We start from the raw sequence: 5,730 nt of genomic DNA, 5'->3' as shown, positions 1-5,730 counted from the left end.
AGTGCGAATGTGAGGAATGAGGAACGGCAGTCTTCACTCAGAAACAGGTCCCGTTTCACAAAATAATTTGTCATGGTGCCATATGAAAGAATGTTACATGACATAAATGTGAAAAAATGACAGTGATTTAAGTATAATTGCAGGAATGATGAACAAAAAGAATCCTTTGCTTTTAAAGATGCTTATTAAGAAGTGAAGAGAATCACACTTATATTCTATCCAGTGTGATTTCTGTATTTTGCTAATAGGTAGTGCAAGCACCAGGCTGCTAGGGGTCCTTGAGGGCACACTGGGGACAACCACTGCCATCAGTACGAAAGATTCAGAGGTTGGCCAGGCCAAGTGGGCCCTCTGATCGGTGTGGGCCCTTGGCCAGTGCCAGACCTGGAAGACTTCCGTCATCCCTCCCCAGGACGCAGTGGTGTACCTGGTTCTTCTTGCTCCCGGGGCCATTTCTTCAAATGCCATACCCTGACCCAGAAGTAATTGTGACTTGATGCAATGTCACCAAGAAGTAATTGCGACGTGATGACGCCCAAGGAATGCCACCCAGAGTATTGCCCCCCCAGCCCTCCTCAGCTATGCTACCTCCAGTAGGGCTTGTTTTATTTCTTTGAGATAGAAAGCCTGCTTCTCTCTATGTCTGTCAGACTTGCAAAGTGCTCATTGCTAATCATTAGGAATTCTTTGGCATCTCCCAGGATGCTCTTAGTCCTTTACTTTCAATAAAGTCTTTCCTGACCTCTCTTGTGTACCGCACCTCTTGCAGTATCTTTGCTACTGTGAATTCAAAGGGGCTGCTTTATGGCTACATTATTTATGTTCACAATCTATTGAGAGCCTCCAGTATCTCTAGAGTGGCAGAGCAAGGGACAGCAATAAATGGGCAGGTGAAGATCATTAATAACAGAGGGGAAGGCTCTCAGAAAATCTGAATATCTTCCCTGAAATAAATGCAGTAAAAATTGTTGAAATTGTTTTTCTGTTGCTCAGCTGAACTTCTCAAAGAGGTAGGACTACTGCCTATACATGTCTAGCCCTCTGCCATGCATTCTTCTGTCTATTTTCAATTGTGTTCCCTTACCCAGAGGGGATGCCTGCTTCTGGAAGCAGGATCCCCCATGTGGTCAAGAGAACTAGATCTGAAGCAAGGGGAGGGACCAGGACATGTGTTCGCATTTGCTATAATGTGGGACTGGTCTAGGCATTAAAGGTATCATCTGAGCTGGCCCACTGTATATTTGGTTCTGTTGCTCTTGTATGGCAATTTTCATTTTTAATATGAAAGCCACTTTGGGATGTTAACTGTGGGAAAATCAGAGTAAAAAAAAATTTTTTTAATTGTAATTAAATTCATTATTGCTAAAGCCTGCATCTCCATGGCAAACTCTCAACATGATGATTACCCTGCACATGCCTGATCTCGTCTGATCTCAGAAGCTAAGCAGGGTCAGGCCTGGTTAGTATTTGGATGGGAGACCACCTGGGAATACCCGGTGCTGTAGGCTTATACCATAGTCTTTCGAGACTGAAGGTTGCCAACCAACGATGATTATAATAATTATTATTATGAATATTTTTATACCACAGTGCAACAAAAAATTCACCCAGCAGTTTACACAGCAGAAGAAATTTAAAAAATGGTTCCTTCTCCCCAAAGTGATCAAAATCTTTTAAAATATGCAAGAAAAAGAGTACTAAACAGCCATTGGAAGACTTGCTTTGCTGGGTTGAACAGGGATAGGAACATAGCAGTAATACCACCAGCATTGAATGAATTGTTTTGCACTGAGTTTGAACTGACTTCCAAATAATGTATTTGAGACATTTGGAATCTAGCCAGGCGGCTTGCCAGTCAGTACTTGTGGACATTGCTAGAGTGAGAGAAAAACCTGCCTGACTCCAACTAACGGGAACCCTGCAAATGGAAATTGTTCTCAGCTTTAGAATATGAAATCATTTCCCCCCCCCCCCCCAATTCTAATGTAATCCCTAAGTGCTGTGAGGGCAACACTGATTAACTGGGAGGGGAATGTTAAACTTCTGTTAACAGCCTCTAAAGAATGCCCAGACTGGGCCTTCCACCTCTCCAAGATTATGGGTCCTTGGAATTCCTGCACTTACCAAGGGAAAATGAAAAGTCCCACTAACCAAGTGTAGCAGTTAAGTCGGAAAAACAGTGGTGGAAATTAAGACCAACTGATGCTTAAAGCTTTCTTTCAAAACAATTCTGGGCTAATGAGGGCTAATTTGAAGGTTCAGTTGAGAGATAATGTTGTAGCAAGGAAAGAATAATGGGGGTTGAGTGAAGCCCTGTTCTCAGCTGGCCATATTTCTTTAAGACCTCAATCCTATTCCTGTCTGCTCAGAAGTAAGTCCCATGATGGTCAGTGGGGCTTACTCCCAGCAAAGTGTGTTGAGGATTGCAGCCTAAGGTTATTACAGATTTCAAAGCCCAGCATAGTTGTTTTAAGCGCCTTTTGCTCATGCTTTCTGGGCAAAGAACTGGATGCTGATTTCTACAAAACCACACATCTGGGTCCTCCCCATTTACGCTTTTCTTATTCTCAGCATGAAAATTTCCTTTTTTTTTTTTAAAGTGTATTTGTTCCTAAGGACTTATAAAAAGTAATTATAAATTAGTCCCATTGGGACTTCTAAAAAAATCTTTTAAATTACAGAGTATTTTCTGCCCCATTTGACTATGGAATTCTGCTGTACAAAATAAACAGCTAGGGCAGTGGTTACCAAAGTGTGCCCTGCAGTGCCCCCAATGTGCCACAGAAAGCAACCAGGGGTGCAGTGGCATCCTCTCTTTCCTTTGTGAATGGCTTCTTGTTAGTATCGCACAATGCTAGTAGGAAGCAGGTTGGAGGGCTACAACCAACACAATGCTAACAATATTAACTTGGTGTCTCACAGTCTCCTGTGCTGTCCGCTTCTAGTTAGCATTGTGTTGATTGTAGCTCTCCAATCTGCTTCCTGTTAGCGTTACTGGAAGCGGATTGGAGGGCTGCAATCAAAGCGATGCTAACAGGAAGTAGACAGCACAGGAGACAGCGAGAGACAGGAGACAGAAGGTCTGCAGAGACAGGTAAGTCATTTGCATGATGAGGGGGAATTTCCTTCCCTATATCTTTTGAAGAGCTCAGGAGACCAGACTCCATTTCCCATCATGCCACGCCATTTGTGGAGCAAGAGTATCAGTTGAGCAATTGAATGAGATCTTAAAGGATGTTGAAATGAAGGACCCTGAACTTGCCTGTCCTTCAGCTATTCCCTCTTTCAGGGAGGAGGCAGGGTAAGCGGATAGAGGTGTGCTGCCCTCAGCTATCAAGGATAATTCTTGATGGCATGGAGACCCTGCTCATGTGCAGTCCTTCTGCCTAGATTTGGAGGATTTCAGTAGAGAGCCTACTCTCCCGCCCTGAAGGTGAAACAATATGAGTCTATATATTGTAAATAGTTCAAGAAAGGATCTCCCATCTCTTGAACTGTTTGCAAAATGCAACTGCAGGAGAAGGAAATCCAGAACAGAGTTGGAAGAGGAAAGGTTAATCCTTCTGTGCTGTTTTTTTTTTTTTTCCTGGTGAAAATTACCCTCTCCAGATGTTATTTGCTCCCATGGGGAAAACTTATGGATCTAGTTAGGCACCAAGTTACACAGCATAGGTATATATAACTTAACATCTCTCTCTCTCTCTCTCTCTCTCTCTCTCTCTCTCTCTCTCTCTCTCTCTCTCTCTCATTATGATGATAAGGTGGGATACAAATTCATTTCTTTGTGTCTATCTAATAACGTCCAGGGTATTTGTGCACTTTGTAATGCAGTGGTTATCAATAAAATGTGTTGATGCCCTTCACACAGTTCCTAATTTCAAGGTGTGCAGCATCTTTGGTTTCAGTGCCCTTGGTGACTGAGAAGTATGTCAGGTGGGATCTATAAACAAAGCAACTCTGTTAAGAATACAAGGCCAGCAGTATTAGGTCAAACCAGCGATCCATCTAGCGCAATGTTCCTGTGCACTGAAGGACAAATGCTGTTTCAGAAAGATGATCTATAAGGCTAGAGGAAATGTCCGTCAAGTCAAGTTGCCGATCAGTGTGGAACACTGACCAGGCTTGTTGGTGTAGTTAAATCTGCAGAATGTTTTTTTCAAACTGGATTTGACATTGGAGAGCTCTGCAAATATATGGCTAATGTCCATGTAATTGTTTTGAACATCTTCCAGGCTTTTCAGTTTGAAAAGACTAAAATTATGATTTAAATTACTATAGTATAATAGCTTGTTAAAGCACTTTGTAATATCTTGCTAATATTAATTAATCCCAATCATGGATTGCTCTTAATTACTCTCATAAAATGCGAAGGTGCATTTGTCAGCATATGTTAATATGCTAAACTGATACTATTTATAATGCGAAGGGTGTATATTTGGAAATCAAACTCCCTGACTGCAGTTAGAACAGTTTTCTATATGCAATGATGAACTGTTTCTCATGTACAGGTATGACCTAATTATCCACAGATTTTTCACCTGCGGTTTTATCTCCATCTGCTCTGAGCGTGGGAGGATGGAGGCCAGGATGGAGGCCAGATCAGAATGAAACATCTGAATTGTTGTGGCTCTTGAAAGATAGAGCCTTCTTTCAATTGTAAAAATCCCTACGGGGATTTAAATAAGCCTGCCTATGTAAACCGCCTTGAATAAAGTCTTGAATAAAGACCAAGAAAGGCGGTATATAAATACCTGTATTATTATTATTATTATTATTATTATTATTATTATTATTATTATTATTATTATTATTATTATTATTTATCTCAAAGCGATGAGAAGGGTCCTTTAAATTAAAGCAAAAACATCCTTTAACAATAGCTTCACTTACCATTGGAATGTTGAATGAACATATGCAACTTGATCCAAGACGCAGTTGACCAAAATATTGACCAATAACTTTCATTCCACATGGACTCATATGCTTTGGAACCATTGCCCACTGTGGAGGATTCTGGGACACATTTTAGAGCATAATTTCAATTCACAATAAGTGTTCATAATATCGTTCTCTATTTAGAAAAAAAGAATGCCTCAGGAATATATTTTTGTGCTGTAGTTGGCATGGTTTCAGGTCTGCCCTAGCAGTAAAGTACACAGATGGGATTTCTCTCTGCGAATTGCTCAATCATCTCCAACACTCTTTTCTTTTAGCCCGGTCACGCTACATGGAATATAATGTAGTGTGGCTTCAGTGTGTGGAAAAGTAATCCAGCTTCTTGTAACTGAACTTGAAAAAAGGATGGTACTGTGAGGAAGAAGGAGCATCTGCACAAAATGAGGTACTTATGGGATATTGGAAAGCAGATTACAAATAAGCCATCTGTCACACACATTTATTTGTATAGTACCTTTTCTGTTCTTCCACTAGCATATTGTATCGTGTACTAATGACACATTCACATACCTAGGCAGTAAACGCTGCCTGTCTTTCTGTGGCCAATGATTCTTGATCATAAGTCTCTGAAACTGTTGGACTGATGCGTGCTTGCAGAATTGTACCCCCAAACCCCATGGCCTGACAGTCAATATATAGTTTAACCAAAGTTCCTCAGTATCCACGGAGTTACAGTGCTCAGGTCTCCACAGTTCCCCTACCTAGGGGCAGTGTCAGGGGTTGACCAGATTAGGCATGGTCAAGGGCCCATGCACAACGAGCAGGCTGGCTCCT

The 5,730-nt window shown here is 41.4% G+C and overlaps 1 pseudogene; it reads left to right on the top strand.

The window, feature by feature from the left end:
• The first annotated feature begins 1,389 nt into the window (after positions 1–1,389).
• LOC136636998 (5S ribosomal RNA) lies at positions 1,390–1,508 on the top strand (annotated as a pseudogene).
• The last annotated feature ends 4,222 nt before the right edge of the window (positions 1,509–5,730 follow it).

Source organism: Tiliqua scincoides, chromosome 1 (assembly GCF_035046505.1).
Source record: "Tiliqua scincoides isolate rTilSci1 chromosome 1, rTilSci1.hap2, whole genome shotgun sequence".
In the NCBI taxonomy this organism is placed as follows: Eukaryota; Metazoa; Chordata; class Lepidosauria; order Squamata; family Scincidae; genus Tiliqua; species Tiliqua scincoides.
This window is presented reverse-complemented; position numbering and strand designations above follow the sequence as displayed.